Genomic DNA, 18,536 nt, shown 5'->3' with positions numbered 1-18,536 from the left:
AAAACTATACCTATAAAATAACAAACCCTCACTGACTGACTCACTCACTCATCACTAATTCTCCTACTTCCCATTTAACTAGGAGGCTGAAATTTGGTACACTGATTCATTAGGCATTAAATGGGAGAACAGAGTAGTTGATATTCTGATCGGGCTTTTGGGCTCCACCCCAGTGGTTCTGGAGTTTCCCATGTTAACTTTGTGAGTATTCATTTTTTAAAGGAATTAATGAATCTTAACAGCTGTTTTAGTTGGACAAGTTGGTTCTCTAATGTTCAATAGTATTATAAAGTTGCAAGGTGCAACATACCAACAGAGTGCAGTGCTATTAAGGTTTTGTTTTATTGTATGACAACAGCCAATTTGAATCGATTATTGTAGAAATCCCATAACCAAAAATTCTCATTATTTTTACTTTTTAGTATGATAATATGCAAAAAAATTTTGGTTATGAGGTTTCTTCATTATTCAAATTGAAGTAAGCAGCAACAAACTGTTATACACAATGAGAACTCCTACTCTTGGTCACGCTTATATTATTTCGTTATTATGTTTTTCTATTGTATTTTATTATGGTCTTTTAAATGGAATGTATTCAGGTAGTTTAACATTTCTGATTGACGAGATGATAATACAGGACTTTATTATTTATTCCATCACATTACTAGCTACCAATATGAGTTATCACGCACTATCTGATAATATTTGAACCTCATAATAGACATTTTGCATGATACTGTAACATACCGTTACTAGCTTAATATCGTTATGCTTAATTAAAGGTACAAGTAGCTATATACATTTTTCTCAAACATTTAATTTGTAAAAAATATATTGCTATGATCTCAAATAACACTTAAATAAAAAACCATTAAATCCGAGGAATTATTCTATTATTAAATGTAAATAAAGCAACCTAGAATATTGCCAATCAATTCAACAATAATTTAATCCAGGGTTTTAGAGAAATACTAAAACATAGATTAAATAAACATTATCAAATGAGTGACCAATCAAGTAAATCCTTTTCAGCTTGATTTCCGTTTCCGGGATTAGGACAAAGGATTACAAATAACATTATTTTGTTTTACCATAATATTCTAAAACACATTTAAATTGGGCTGTTTCCTAATTAAAAAAAATAAATATTTAGACCTAGGACCATTTCTTTACATGCAATACTATCTTTTTCGGTTATTTAAATGCAAAAAATATAATAATTATCCAAACCAAATAAATATTTTGCAAACCTTCAGAGCAAAAACATCTGTCAAATAGGTATAGTTGATGTAGGTAACAACAATAAAAACAAGATCACATCGATTTTGGTTCAAAGGGTTGTAGTAGATAATTTACTATTCATAGTTAAGATTGTAAAGATTTAGATCGTTTTTTGTAAGACCTTTACTAACATCTTCTTGGGAGTCAGCTCAAAAGTAAGTTGCTAGACTATTTATTAAATCATGGTTTTTATTTAGCTAAATAATAAAATGAATATTTGTACGCCTCATGCTAACTATTTTAAGCTGTTAAGTAAAACTTTATGTGCTGGTTTTATATTCAATTCACACACAAATACTTTTTTTATATCCTGATGTATAACCTAAGGCTTGCAGACTGACAGTTATAATATTGTAATATTGTATTGTGTAATAATTTTGGTTAATGTAGACCCTTTCAGTATGTACTAGTTTACTTAATTTGGAATCAATGTAATATTTATAATCGTATTAAATATTTTGTTTTTTTACAACAGGATTTCATCATTTAATAATACTTTTCAGACATATATATATATATATATTTTTTTTTTTTTTTTTTTTTTGGGAAAGGAGGGAAATTGCTTTTACGCACACAGGTAGCCACCCTGTAGTGTGAGACTCCTGAGTTTATCACAGACTACTCACTAAAAAACCCCCTCTACTCTGTTGGACACAGACCTAGAATTGTTTGTCACATTACTTCAAGTCAGGCCAACATGTGACCTTTCATACTTATGAGTTTAGTGGTGCTTAGTGTATTTAATTCACTTACCTATCGTAAAAAGCAATTAAAAAAATTAGGTGATGTTACCCAAACATTCACCTCTTAGACTTGCCAGTACACAAATAAGAAATTATAAAAAATAATAAAAGAGTTTCAGGCAGAGAAAGAATTGAAATGCCGCCAGTCGCTGAGGTGTGAAAAGGGCTTAACCACTTGGAAATATTCAAACAACTGAAGTACTTCACAGCGAATTAAATTAAAAGAAAGCTAATTAGTTGGTAAGACTGTCAATTGCTACGGTTCTACTGTTGTTTTTAAGCTGATTTTCAAAAGGGTTAAATATAATTATACCTAAAATTATTTATGGTCAACTTAGACCATCAAATAATTATCATTTTGTTATTAAAGTAATACGTGAATGCTTGGTTACTAACAGATTTGTTTTGTAAACCTTCTTCATTTGTCATGTGATAAAGTGATTAATTATAAAAGTAAGGTCATTTTGTGTGTTATTAACAGAACAATTATACCTAAATTAGAATTCTACCATGAAGATATTGGATTTTGTTTAAGAATTTCGCCTTCACGTCAAATTATACCAAATCAATGTTGCAACCTAAGTTTGAAAACTTCTAGTCTTCTTTTTTTCTTAAGTATATGTTCATCATACCAAAGGATATTGAACATATCAACCAGTATACTACCGAAGGTTTTTATGAGTTTATAATAACATTTTTTTGTATGTGATTATTCGGTTGGTTTACATTCATTTATACTAAAAAGCTAAATATTCCCAGAATTTTGCTGAACGTATATATAAAGTAATAGTTTAAATCACTTGTGTACAGTAAGTAAAATTGAAATAATATTTTTAGGAATAATAATGTTACATTTTTATTTAATAATATTTTTGACATTACCATATAACATTAGTATTAGCAAGACTTGGAATTAAATATATTTGAGGACCAGAGTGTTAAAGTAGAAGAAAAAGTGATAGTTCATGTTTAGATAACACTTAAACTAAAATACCAAATGAAACGGTAGCGTTAATCAAATAAATCATAACTGCATCATTAATGTAGGCAATTTTAATACATTCTCGGAACTATTTAAACCTTTGTCGTTTGCCCTTTAAGAACAAGTTATCTAATTTCCACAGTTCCTGGAAAGCCTTGTTACTGGTTGTTCCAAGTTTCTATTGAATATATTGGCAAACTTCTCCCAACACCTTCTTGATCACGTTCTCACGAATATTCATTGTTGAATAAGTTAGCTTCAGTTTGGGCATTGATTCGTGTTTAAGTAATTTAAGAATTCATATATTATGAAAATGAGATAGAAGCATTCTTATTGATACTTCACTAAGTTACTGCATTTTCTATTCGTTGACCAAATAACAAATGCATTTTAAAACTACTAAACATAATAATACCGTAATTATAATGTTGGTGTTGTAATATCATGATTGAAACTAATGATACACAAATAAAAAAAAATGCTACAAGCTTTATCAATATTCATAGTCAAACTCTACATTAATTTAGATCGATACAAAAAGTGTCTCGTTTGATTTAGTCAAAAAAAAAGATATAATAACGATATCTACTACAAATAATTATTTTTGTGTACACTCAATGCATACTTTAATTAAGTAATAATAATGGGCACCAGTAACCAGGAAGGACATTTTAAATTTTTTAGTTGTTTGAGTATTTTATAAATTCTTCTCTTCCCATAGGTATTTAAATATTTAAGTTAATGCCTCTCCTCTCATAGGATTCGCCCCTAACAAAACAAATCTCATTTTAACTACCATATCCCTTAAAATATGCACTTAATTATCATAAAAGATTTGTAGAAAACGTGTTTAGTAAATTAAATGTTGAAAAAAAATAATTTATTTGTTGTGTGCAAAATCATGATTTTATTTTGTATGTAAAACAACAACAAAAATATATAGGCCTTTTAAACATCATCATAATTCCACACTTGAGTAGAATATATTATCCTTTGACAACATTATGCTACTAGACACGTTCAACAGCTAATATTTAGTAGAACGTGTTCAATCCTTAAATAAAAGTTGTAGTGATAAGGAAATACACAAATGGAAGGACATCAGAATAATATGTTTGCCTTCATCCTTCTCTACCAAATCGTATTTCAAGGATCAGGTTGTGTTTAGGATTTTCTTATGCAATAAAATCGTCCATATAACATCATTTTTATGTTTAAGGGTAACTAGAAGCTTCTATAACAATGTAATGAGTTTACCGAATTCCCATATGTTCATGTTTAACTAAACAAGCTAATGCCAAGTTGATATGCGGTCTGATACTGTTTGTCATATAAGAGTTCCTAGTTTTATAGATAAATATTATATGTAATTTTATCTAAAGCTATTTAACTTACTGCTTACTTTTTATACTTCCTTGCACGTTTATGACTTGAGTCACAATATAGTCATCGAATAATACCGGGTGTCCCAAAAAGAGTGGATTTAACGTAAACTTGCATAAATCCTTTATTATTAAAGATTAAAAGTTGTATATACACCTTTTTCCTTGACTTCATAAGTTTTTCCTACCACTGTTTCACCGCCTAATCTGTACATGTTCTTCGCTATTTAGTCAAAGAAAGTCAATGTTCCAGCTCTGACTGCACATTGTGGTGTATTTTTTCCAAAGGCTTCCCTTATATTTGCTTTAAATTGATCTATAGTTGAGATAAATGAGCGATAGACACACTTGATCTTTCACAAACCCCAAGACCTAAAGAAATCACACCACAGATGTTATCTTTATAAACCATTAAATGCACTGTGCTTTCAACAGCAACTCCATTTACTATATTCCGGCAATGTTTAAAAAATTCAAACAGGCTACAACAATTGAACAGCTGATTTCTATTGAAAGTTACCGAAAGAAACTCTAAGATATCAGCTTTAAAATTAGCCATAGTTGACTTTTCTAGGACCTTTGGTAACAAGTATATTAAGCTGTAGATATGATCCATTCTTTTTGGGACACGGTGTATTTATGGTATAGATAAACACAAATGTATTTAGGCTACCATTTATACTTTACATTGTGTTTCAATCATCGTGTTATGGATTCAATAAAAAAAATCTGTTACCTATAGAATTTTACAACCATTGAAGTTGTCAGTCTGACAATGTGAGTAATTTAGAAGCCATGTAAAGTTTTGTATTTTAAATGCTTACGTGTAACTATTACAATTTTAATACATATATTTTGTTTTGCAATAGTTATATCTGGATCATATAATTTTGATGTAAGTTAATTATAATTTTATAAGTCGATTTTGTTAATTAAAAATAATGTATTTTTTCTCCCAAATACATCCAACCAAACTACAAAAATTTAGATTTTAGAGCGTTATTTTGTTGTTATTGGAACTTGTATATGTTTTATGTCAAATATATTGTAGGAAGATACATCACAGATAAGCCTTATTAAAAAGTTGATACACATGTGTTTCAGTAAAAAACAAAAAAAGTAAAAAAGTGAAAGCAAGTCAAACATAACTGTTCTCTTGTACACCATGTTATTTTTGAGTTTAGTTATATATTTACATATTTATTTCAAATACAGCTTGACCAGTTCAAACGGGACTATTTTCACATAAGCAGACCTCAAATGTCATCATAATCACGTTTGGCACTAGTTATATATGTATGCTAATGAAGTAATGTGCTATCTAAACATACTGCATGTTTGTCGTTGGAAATTCCCCACATTTAAATATTTACTGTGCAGTTTTGTTATTTACTACTTAGTTAAATCAATATTCACCACTGTAGCGTAGTTTTTGTGTATCATTATATTTAGTATCATATGATTTCCGTGGATGTTGAGTATCTATTTGTAAATATACTTAGTTTGATTTTACATGAGGTTTTGCTGTTTTATTTATTTCAATAAAAAATTTCCCTAGGAGCTATTACACTTATTAACATTATTAAAACATTTATTTTCAATTGTAATAAACACTTTTATTAAGATAATAGATACAATTTCATATTATTATATGTATTTCAAATTTACACATGGTTAAAATAAACGAAAAAATTAAATTACCAATGAGAAAAATTACTGTACGAAGATTTAAAGTTTATTTAATGTAAGCTTCAATTACCAAATTCATAATAAAATATAAACCATGCGTAATAAAATGTAAAGGAACACTTAAAACATTTTAAACTAACACACACACAATATACAGGCTACATTTAAATAATTACAAATGAGATCCTTGTCAAACCAAATAACTGAATTTATATTTACCTTTGCTGAATTGATTAAATATGTGATTAAAAATCATCTCTCTTCTGCATATTTTGCTGTGACGGTCACTATTTAATCGTCAATCTAATTATTTTCTCATTTGAGCGCAAACAAAATTATTGAGCTGTAATTTTGTACAGTTGATGGGACAACATAATTAAGTTTACATAATGAAATATTTGTTCCATTAAAAGTAAATAATTCAATAATTTTAGTTTTTGTATTAATGTTAAAAATAATTTAAATGTGTCAACAATCGTTGAGTAAGATTATTTCACAATATCAAACATTTAAAAATGTGATACCGTAAATTTATAGTTCTTCATGCATCAAATACATATGTCTATATGACGTTGAAATGTTATAACTGTTGAATAAATAAAATGAAGGAAAAGCAAAATAAATGTTCGGCAAAACAATAGACATTTGCAATTGCGTGTAACAACTAACAACATAAATACAACATATGATCTGTTTTTATATATCAACACTAGTGTCAATTCAGTTAGTTATAATGACTAAGAAATTCTTTAAGAAAAACAGTTCTCAGACTTTTAAAATTTTTTTCAAAACTATTTTGGCTCGTTATTTACAATTCTTTAAAATTTTATCTCGTTTTTTATTTCAGTACTGTAATAATGTTATACGTTAGTATATTTTGAGACGTTTACTCCAATATTGGTTCTGAATAGTTGATGCTTTTGGCGCTCTTGCTGAGCTTCTTACCCCGTCCCAAGATAGTATTTAAGCTTCTTACAACAAAATGCCTCTGCGACAGCAAAACTTCCACGAATCACTTACATCAGTGGTTCCATTGAGTCTGTGATTGTATTCAAATGGTCTATGATAAGATTTGTTTCCTGAATATTGCGTTCCCAATGAAATTACTTTGGTCCAATTCTCACTTAGGTTGCTATGAACTCAAACTTTTGTTTTGTAGAGTTTTAAAATGGTTCTCTAGTCGTTTTAGTATTTTAAATATCTTCGTAAAATATATTACCGAATAGTATTAAATTCTACAACTTACGTGTTTTTCTATTTTAGATTATAAAAATAGTTTTTGGTTGTGTATGAACATATTTTGCAAACAAATTAAGCCAATTTTTGACTAATGATGTTTTTCAATATGGCGAATAATAGTATATTTCGTACCTAGGGCCGAAAATGAGGTTTTGCCGGCTCGAGACGAGGTCGAGAACTTAAATCGATCGAGAAAACCAATCGCAAAACCATTTCGGTCCGTGGTACGAACGTTATTTTTCACCACACTATACCGTATTACCACTATTCACCACTATAATAATTCACACTGATAGTCAACACAACTACAACTTTAAGGTTATGTGAAGAAATAATTTGAGGAATCAGCAAAAATAAAAATAAATAGTTGCTAGGCAACGGTGACAATAACACAATTCTATTGCAATGCTATGGATTTTGATTGAGTATTTAAAATGCATTTATGTTTTAAGTAAGTAAGCGGACAGCTGATTTTGCCGTCCCGGCCTGTAAAAACCTGTTCGGTCCCCAAATTACGATGACAGCTGGCATGGCCAGCAAAATGCATCTTTCAGCCACCAATTAACGTATGTAATAAAGCCAAATACATCATAGTGTGGTGAAAATATATTTATTATTAATAAAGATACTAAACATTCTCCTATAGTGTGAGGTGGAATTACATAAGAGTTAGTAACTGAATATTGTTTTGTTCCAAAATGTATCTTGTAAAACAAAGCTGTATGTGAAACAAAGAGTAAGTGTAGCTTTAGTATGTGTATTATGATTATGACATATTTGCTAAAGTGACTGAGTACGGGAAAACAAATATTAATTAAATTACGTTCAGACCATACTCAAGCTAGGTAGGTTCTGTAACATTTCAGGTTTCGTTGGGAATTGGTTGTTGTACTCTTATGAGTAAATTAATTCTGGTTGGTTATAGTTTGTCAAGCTTAATTTGGCAGGACTTTTAAGGAGTTGGAAAACTGAAAGCCTCTGATAGTGCAGTTTTAAGATTTTAATGCAGAAGATTAAACGTTTTGTCTTGGCTAAATAAATGGCTAATTTGAGTTAGTAAAAAGCTGCAAAACTACACCGCATACTGCCCTTACGTATTCGTATTCATATTTACGTACACAGGGTACGTTTCTGACTTAGTAAATGAAATTCTACTTTGTAATCAACTAATTCAAGACCAAGAACCGCAAACTCAATTATAATTATCAATTATTAGTTATCAATTAATTAAAAGTTCAGTTTCAAGCAAGACAAAAAAAAAGTTTAAATTATACGATTTCTTTTTCTCCTATATATTTTTTACTTCCCATTTAAATTAATCATTTCACAACTCAAGTCTACGCACAGGCCCTGCCTATGTAGACTTTTTCCTTTCTTATAGAATGTATTTTTTTACACTTTTATTTGCTTATTTCTACAGTATATAATTTTTGTTTTGTTGTCTAGTTAGTAACGTTTTGCTGTATCATATTTTAGTAAAGAAAATATGCAATGTACTTATCTGTAAATAATTAATGGGAAATAAAATATTATTTTATTCATTTCATTCATTCATTCATTCATTCATTTAAGATTGGGACGCAGCCTAGGTGCGTATTTTAACCCAGATACGAGTAAAGGCTGAAAGTAGAATGGTGTGAAATGATCTGTGTAGCTGAATTGCTGACTAAGATCAGCTGTTACATCAGTCAGAATAATTTATTGAAAGCCAGTATCATGATCCAATTTCGAACCATCAAAAACCTAATAATCTTTCTCAGGATTAAACTGTCACCCTTTCGATTGTTAGGTGAGCACTTAACCACTCCAATTTCTTCTACGGTCTGCACGTAATAGTTATCTGTAAAAACCCAACTAAGAATGTTAAAGTGCAAAAGAAATTTTAGTAATACATGGAAGCTTATAATATCGAATTTTCATCAACATCTTTTTACTATATCATTTTTCAAAGTTGTAAATCTAAGTAAATTAACTTATAGTTAAAAAACAACTTTCTGTAGAAATGTTTATGATTTTAATGAATCTTTGGTCATTATTTCAATTTGTTATTTTGTAAATTTAGTATTTCATATATATATATATATATATATATATTAAGATTGTACAAAGCATATTACACACTTTAATCACAAATAGTCTATTTGTAAGAATATCCATAGGTAATAAAAAGTGTGTAATATGCTTTGTATAATTTTAAAACATCGTTAATACCGAAGGATTTTCCGAGACAGCGAAGGATTAGTGGAGCTGTTGTGTAATCTAACATCTTATCCCACGAGCTTTGTAAATAAATGTCTTTCGTCTACCTCTTTCTATAAAGAAATTTCTAAGAAAACAATGTTATATAAAATATGATATTTTTGTGCTATATATTAACCAGTGAGTGATCTTCATACACGAAAATATAGTGTTATACGATTTAAATTAGACAACCGAACACACATTTACAAGTGCATCATGAACACCAGATAAACGTTTTTACTTTTATACGTAACAATGTAAAACATAAATATGTTTTACTTTATTTATTGACCATACGGAAAAAAATAAATAACAGGTAAACTTTTTGAAATACAATCTTTTTATGTCTTACTTAATATAAAAGGTATATTAATGAAAATTAAGTGGTTGCTAGTACAAAATTATTTACCGCGTTTGATACAATAGAAAAGTGTTAAGCTAATTTACATTCACGGGCATTTAAAAATACTTAAGAACAAGTAATGGACGAACATCTTGAAAAAATGTATGAAGATTTATTTTTCAATTCTAAAAATTTTAAAAAAATTTTACATCTTTACCTTGGGGATTCAGTCAATACATTTATGAAATAAGATCAATATGTGTGCCGTATGCTTCCCAGCAATGTGTAAAGCATAAACGAAATAATGTGTAAAATTTAGCAGACCTAGCTTAATTTCATCAATACCTTTTCTTTAAATTAATATAAAAACGTGTTAGTATATTTTAAATATATTTCTTTTATATAGTGTATTTTTTTGAATATTTCTATCATTTTTGGCACAATAACATTGTCTAACAATTGTGCATATTTTCTTCCTCATTGTTATTGTGTAACACAAAAATCGAAAACGAAATTCCATAGCTCAGGCTTTTCTTGGAAAATAGGGCCTTAAATTAATACATGGAATGAACGTTTAACGAAAATGAATTGTTTCATTAACGAAATTATTACCAAAGTGTTAGATGTATTGCACAGGATAAATTTCCCGAATTTGTACAACGAACTTAAATTTATACTTTTCAAAAAAGAGTTTTACAATATGACGAATACATATTATAAAATATTAAAATTGAGTGTGGGATTGCGCCGTAGAGTAAATTGAAGCACATAAATTCAGTGTTTAGTATTAAAATTATATGTTTTACAAGTGGTTAACTAACCAAACTGGAAAATCCGCGACTAAGGCAGACTGGTTGGTTCTTCAAGTTTAAATGAGGAAACACAGGTGTTGAATTAAATTTTAACTGTCTGTAAAACTTCAATTTAACCAGAATAGTAAAACCTTTGTTACTTTATTTATACTTGGAGCTTTAATTTTTTTAATGCATTGTGGTTGTGTAAACTTGTATGTATTTTACTTTTCAAAAACATGCAAAGGTTTTTATCGTGATACGGTTTACAATACAGCTTTCTAGAAAATTACCTCAAAGAAAGCAACCTATAAATAAAGTCGAGTTTGTATGTGTAAATAATTACCTTAAAGCAACCTATAAATAAAGTCGAGTTTGTATGTGTAAATATATTAATTGACTTATTGAAATCACTTTGAAAGCCTAAATGACGCGTTGATATGCTACTATAATTGTTATAAATGGTAAAATTTTTTAAATGTAACGTATGATATGCTAATCATTACATTTTACTCATAAGGTTAACTCATTACTCTTACTTAATAAGTGTTTTTTAATATTGCTATATACTCTACCAAATACTGATATTTATGTGTTATTAAAGTTATTAAACACAATATCAATAGTAATATAATTTTTTAGAACGGCATGCAGCTTTCGAATAAGTAGAACAAGGATGTTACTTCGATATAATAAAAACATGCTTTTTTGTTGACAGCTAGTTTATCAAACAATAATTCCACAGTTGTTTGATATTCATTGTTTTATGAAATACTTCACGAACTTAATTAAATAATCATTATTACATAGCAAAAATCACTAAAAAGAAAAATATTCATTTATGAATCCATATCAGGGAGCATTATAATTTAACATCTCTATTCACAGTATTTTTCATTCGTTTCTGTACTGCAAAATTAACATCTTTTGATTAAGTTTTGGTTTTGTTAGTGCGTGAACAAGAAGTTTAGTCTTTCAGTTCTCCAGCCTTGTGGCAATTACAAGTTTATACTTAAGACATTGAAAACTTCTGATGTCGCCTCCTATATCCCACTGTCACGAAAATATTTACAAAGTAAATGATACACAATGAATGTTTATTTTTTTATTTCACATGGGTTATCAATATATTTTTTTCAATGGGTAAATTTTGCTCTTTTCGATTTTGTTTGAAGTTCATTGTTTGTGATAGTGAGTTATTGTTTTTCAAAGGTTATTGCGGACATTTTCCATCACGATAGTAAAAAACAATACACAACTTTTCCGGATCTGAAATCTGATACCGTAATCAGGAGAAAAAAACTTAACTAATACATTACAACTAACAATATACAAACGCCCAACCCAAGTTAAAATACACTACAGAGAGTAGCAGTCAAAATTTACAGTGCATATTATGATATTATTTACTGCTACTCTCTGTAGTGTATTCCAACTTGGGTTGGGTGTTTGTGTATTGTTAGTTGTAATGTGTTAGTTACGTTTTTTTACCTGTGCACAGGATTAGATTTCGGATCCCGTAACGTTGTGTATTGCTTTTTTATCATCGTGATGGAAAATGTCTTCAATAAACATTTTGATTTTTTTTTGTGTGTTGAAAATATTTATATATTTTAGCTATCTACACATATAGTTCTATGATTCAGTTTATGAATATTGTATTATTTTATTATACTTGTAAAACGATATTCAGGGTGGTATTTGAAAATTATATTTATCCAAACACTGTGGCTTTATCACATGCAAGTTCCCTGATTCGAAGAGTTTTCGAAACTACTGCATTTATAAGTGTAATGCTTGTTCTTAACTACTCCACACCAGAACTTCACACATTCTGGGTTAGAACAACATGTGAAATGAAAGTTCTTAAGAAAACACATTACAAAAATGTGTTAAACTTTATAGCTAAACTTCAAGTCTTATGCTAAATAAGTATCTGCAAACAATACTTAATTCAGGAGTTTTTCTCTTTAGTAACCTGAGGGTACCTGAGTACCTGAGGGCTCAGCAGTAACTGGAATCCAAAGGAGTATATATTACGTAAAAATGTTGGGTAATTTATAACGAGTTTGCTTAACTCATTACCATAGTTCAAATTAGTTTCAATATATCCTTCTCAGGTAGTTTTAAGTTTTTATCTTAAATTTTATGTTTCATATGAATTATTGTTTGCTTGCTCTCTTCAGTACATAATAAAGGTTTTTTTTTATATTAACCTTCATAGATCTGTGAGTGTTATTGCTTTACCTATGCAACTGCGATGAGTTTAAGTGTTCTAGATACCTTCCAACACCAGGATAAATAAAAGTTGTATTATTCATTTACATTTCTCAATCTTCAAAATTGGCAATTACCCTTTAAGACAAAAATAATTATTATTGACAAGAGGAATATCCAGCAGAGTTACAGAATATATGTTTTTTAGAAGTTTAGTGTCATTTATATTACAGTCTTTTGAATTACATCAAATTTAAAACACTGCTTTGCATTGTATACGATATTTTAACAATACATTAATTAATATGGACTTAGATAAGTCTTTCTCACAACGATGTGTGAATTTAATACTGATGAAAAAATCTAATGTAACATAATATGCCTTCCAAAGGAAAAGAGATGGCTAAAAGTTACACGGCTTTAGATGAAAACTAAACAAACAGGTGATCATAACAAAGATTAAAAGTTGGCGATTGATCAGATTTGAACTTGCATTTCCAGGGCTGAAAACCTGTCCTCTCCCCACCATATCAAGCATTAGATAGTTTTCCTAGCTTCCCACTAGTCATAATACAAATACAGTAAATAGATTCACAATGCACTATTTTGCCAATTAATACCGTTAGTTTTCAATTAAAGTTACTACAATAATTATTACATTCTATACTGTAACATATTGTTTGTCATGTGGGTTGTAGTAAGATAATGTATAAATCCATCAAGCTGTAAATGTTCTCAAGTAATAATCCGCAAGTATTCCCTGGCAAGGTCTTAACTTTACGACAGCCATTTGAGATAACGCCAGCATCTTGCGTTATACTTCATCCTATAAACATTGTTTGACAAACACGGCATTTCTTATTACGTTTATTAGGGCTTATACTACACACACAGAAATAAGTACTTAATATAAAAATTAATACTATATATAAGCGAAGAAGGCTTTGGGGATTTGTTAAAAAAAACTAACCAGATAAAAGTAATGATCTCCTAAATTTTATGTAAGATTTTAGTACATATTTTACCGTTTCTGAGCGTAAATTATAAGTGATTAAGCTTCATCATTTGCTGGTTTTTACTTGCGGATAATAAATAGATAGACTGACTAAAGTAATAGGTGGTATTACGTATTTTGATAAACATGAGTCGTTCTTATGAACGTGCTTAGCTAGAAATATGCACGTTTGAAAGTATGAGCCCAATCTCCTATTTCACAGGTATCTTGTAGCTACAGAAAGTTGTAAAACTATTTTCACTAATTATTAAATTAAAATAAATATCATTATAAAAAAAACTATATTTATATACGTCCCTGTTCGTAGTAGTGTATATGCGTATTTCGGAAAATATGTCAAATCATTATCAAAGACGCCATGCCTTTCGGTAAATAGAATAAAAGGTCAGGCTTTAGCTTCTGCCTACTATCCTTAAAATATATTTTAACTAGATGGTACATCTATAAAACTCGGTTAAGTTTTCGTCTTATTAAATATAAGTTTTTCAGTTTGTGTGATAAATATGGTATTTTGAAGGGGTATACAGAGTTTTAACTACAATAACTACAATTATAATAGATGCATTACTTTTACCCATTGAGTAGTACAGTTAGTTCTACTTATGAAAATATTGCTTTATTCCCATACTGTAAAGTGTATTGATAAACATTAGGATCAGCATTTGGCATATATTTATTTTTATAAAATACTGTATATTAGTTAAATAGATTAGAGATAAAAAATTAATGGATAAATGATTTTTAAAGAAACCTTTGCAAGAAACTCAAAATACGGAAAGCTAAGCAGAGTTGGTTTCCGCATTGCCTTTTTATGTTTTAACGGACATCGGGTTTAAATATTGTTTAAAATTATAATTTCCTTTTTATTTGTAATCTAAAAATGATTGCAGATTATAAATAACTTTTCATTAGGTTATTTAGAATAATAATCATACACGCACTGATACGGTCAAAGTCAAAATCCAAGTATCAAACCAAACAGGAATAAAGTTTTTTCGTTCATACTAAATCGAAAAATGTTTTGACTATTATTTAACGCAAGAATACAAGAATATGTTTCCAATAACACTAAATGGTAATGATGGATTGGTGGTGTTGTAAAAAGAAAATGTCCTTAACATCTAGGATTTATAACACTCGATTGTGTTTATTTTAAAGAATTAAACTTTCAAGTAGCTGGTTAAAATATTGTGTCAGAGCTCGGTAAGTATCAACATTTTTTTTCTTACATAAGCTTCGTTTTATACTCTATGTAAATTACCACCACAAATCACAGTAGCGTGCAGACTAAGCACACCAGGTAGGTCGTGTTGGTTAGCATTATCCTGGTTGTATACTCAATGCTCACTTCCTAGGTTTGGGTGTATTAAAGTTGTATTCTTAAAGTCGTGTTATGAAATATGTTTATGTATTAGTTTTTTTTGGCATAGCAAAAATTGTCAACATAATGTAGTTATGCTTAATTTTTATTAACATTTAATATTTTAATGCATGGTATTATTTTATGATGAGTAGTTCGTGTAGTTTATGCTAAATATAAGTGTAGAGAAGAAAAGCGTAAACCTTTTTATATCCACTAAGACCAACTCCCCATATTTAGAAAATTTGACCACTTTTGGCAAATTAGTGATTATTTAATATTTGATAATTATAGACAAGTCTAATTGCAATGTTTTCAGCAAAATTTTAGATAGAAAATTTATAAATTATTTCTTTTTTTTATTGAATTCATTTTGAGTGTACAAGTATTTCTCTTATTTACCAAGATAACCCACTTAGACTCGTTGTAATAGAGTATTTTTTTATTTTACTTATTAAACTTGACAGTTAAAATTACATTTTTTTTAGAGTCTACTCTAAGATAAAAATAAAAAAACTAAATATCCACATATTGGACATTTTTTTGGAAACTCCTTAAACATTTAAGTTAATAAATGAACTGAACGAAATAAAACTTGATTGTAACCAAACAGAATCCAATAGTGGCAATAAATTAAATCTCGTGGTAACGTTACTCAGGGTGTCTCTAAAGAATACGACGGGTTGTTAACTTTTTGGTTGGGGGGCTCAATAGCAACAATACAATATAGAACGCTGTTCTGTTTTGTAAGAGTTAAAAGTTTAACACCAAACCTATGTTTTTACCTTATGGTTATGAAAATGAGCATATGTTATTAGCAAAGAACAAAAAACCATATATTCTATGAAATTACCACACATTGTATACATTTCTAAAACCTTTAGGCAAAGTTTTATATGGATTAGTAATAATAGAAATTTATTAGCTTTATTGTGTTAAATATTTGACATTTGGTAAAATGTCTACAGCTGTGTGAGGCAAAGCATTAATGTATTTAACCGTGCACATTATTAATTTTATCTTTCCAAAAAACTTGTGCAACCTCCGGATTACATTTAAGTAAAAAAAGTTAATGCAGACTGTAATATTTTAAAATGATCCTAGTTTGTTTACTGTTTTACCTATCTAACCTATAGAACATAGCCATGATCAATAATTATCGGCTTATTTTTAACCTTTTATTTGTGCGAATGTAATCTTATAAGTAGTTAAAGCCCCATGAACTCGTTAGAAAGCTTGTTATCCGTTGTAGACACTGAAAGTTGTTTACTGAAATGTTTTGAAAATTGCGGATACAAGCTGAAACATGTAAACAACACTGTGTGATAATTTAGCTGTTTTTTTCTGATGATAAGGTATGTAAGACTATTGTTCAAATTGAGTATAAACCTCAGGGGCTAGAAAGGAAATTAATTAGGAAAAAATCTTTGTGGTTTAACATATTAAAGGTACTTACTCACCAGTAGGGGAAGTAAATAAGAGGAAACTATCTCAAATTGGCAAACTCTTCAAGTATCTGAAATCACACAAAACAAATTGTTAAGACTTTACTTCTTGCTCTAAAACACATATTTCTTTCTCAAATGTTTATAAAGTAAAAAATCATAAAACTTACTGCTATTGTAATGTAAGAAACTTCAAAAGCAATAAACATTTAAAACTAAACAATAATACTTAGTATGCAACTGTCTAGTAAATTATACTGTCAAATTTCTGCAAAGACATACTTATAAAATGTACATCTTTTAAAGTTAGATATATTTTGTACAAATAACTAGTAATGTTAATACATTGCTATTCGAATGTATAACTTCTTTTGGTTTACTTGGTAAAAGAACTAAAATTAATTTATTTCAAACCATCATTGCTTTAGGAGCTGAGATGGTTTTAAAATCTGTACCATGTGTTTACAGATTGAAGCAATGAAGATTGACCATACAACCGGATAATGACCCTACTCGCCTGGCCTGGATATGCTTAGTCTACACGCCACAGTAATCTGTGATGGTAATTTACATAGAGTATTAAACCTCAAACTTGGAAAGGGACATTTTGATAGTGTAATACACAACTAAAAAATGGGACCCTTTATTTAGCATGGCTTTCCTCCAAGATGTGTTTGTTATAACGTATCATTTGGATAAACGGTCGTTTTCTTTTAACATAGATCCAGAAATAATGTCTGAAAGATTTAATTTTTCATTCAACCTAAGTATAGATTACCAGGAAAGTCCAACAACCCATTAGCTTTCTAAAGGTTAATCAGCCTTAAAAGGGTCTAAAGTATATTAAATTTGTTAAAACAATTATTTAGAAAATACAATCTGAGAAAATACCAGGATTTTATTTTACTACTTTGTAACGAAATCAGAAATTTATTTACGAAACCGTCAGAATATGAACCAAATGGAGTAGAGATACTGATTGGGGTGATAATAGAACTTTCCTGTAAAACGTATATACTAATGGTTGAATTCATATTAGCTTTGATAAAACCTAAATTTCCTTTGACTCATTAGTGTATATTTTTGGTTGGTAAAATATATGCTAGCAAGTTTCATTATATCTGGTATATTGTAAATGTTATGTGACGAATTGACTGGACAAAAAATGAATTTGTGTTTGGGTTTTTTTCTTAAAATTTAATACTAAAGAAATGACCATGCCTTGATACAGTATGAAACTTATAAGAAACAAATACCGGGTAACCAACAGACATCACAGATGGTTTAAGTGAAAGCTCATTTAGGCAGAGGCAGTAACATTAAAATGTTTCTTTTCAGAAGTTCTAGTTTAAAACTATAGCAGTTATGTTGCACTGAAAGTTAATAATTGATGCTGGGTTTTAGTTTTTTCATAATTTCAAACTATTATAACGGCATGCCTACACTTTTTATAAAACAAATAAATCTTCTTTCAGAGTACTGGAGTCCAAGTCATGGACTGAGATACATGATGAGATGGATGTTAAACAGGTTAGAGAAGCAATCGATCTAAACATCAAAGCTCCATGTTTCTCATGAGTTTCTCCCGTCTATTGAGTATATTGTGTATAAACACATCCTGTTAAACAGACACTCATTATGCATTTATTATAGATTTCACATTAGGAATTTCTGTACGTCCAATATAATTGTTTTGGTGCTGCTCTGTAACGTGCCGTTTTTCCCGCTCGGAATATATGCGCTATTCCGTAGTTAAAGCGGGAAAGACGTCACCAACTCTCGCCAGCGGATCGCTCAAGTCGGCGTGC

At 29.2% G+C, this 18,536-nt stretch overlaps 1 protein-coding gene across 1 annotated transcript in view; it reads right to left on the bottom strand.

Annotated features, from left to right (window-relative positions):
* The window catches only part of LOC128990760 (acid sphingomyelinase-like phosphodiesterase 3b), a 102,569-nt gene that overhangs the window by 25,340 nt on the left and 58,693 nt on the right, over positions 1 to 18,536 (bottom strand). Inside the window, exon 2 of the mRNA XM_054413325.1 lies at positions 16,744 to 16,799. The gene's annotated coding sequence lies outside the window, so the exon portion shown is untranslated. The remainder of the gene's footprint in view (positions 1 to 16,743; positions 16,800 to 18,536) is intronic.

The sequence above is a fragment of the Macrosteles quadrilineatus genome, unplaced genomic scaffold (genome assembly GCF_028750875.1).
Source record: "Macrosteles quadrilineatus isolate MER2022 unplaced genomic scaffold, UCM_ALF_1.0 Scaffold_1__1_contigs__length_201487025, whole genome shotgun sequence".
NCBI classification, from domain to species: domain Eukaryota; kingdom Metazoa; phylum Arthropoda; class Insecta; order Hemiptera; family Cicadellidae; genus Macrosteles; species Macrosteles quadrilineatus.
This window is presented reverse-complemented; position numbering and strand designations above follow the sequence as displayed.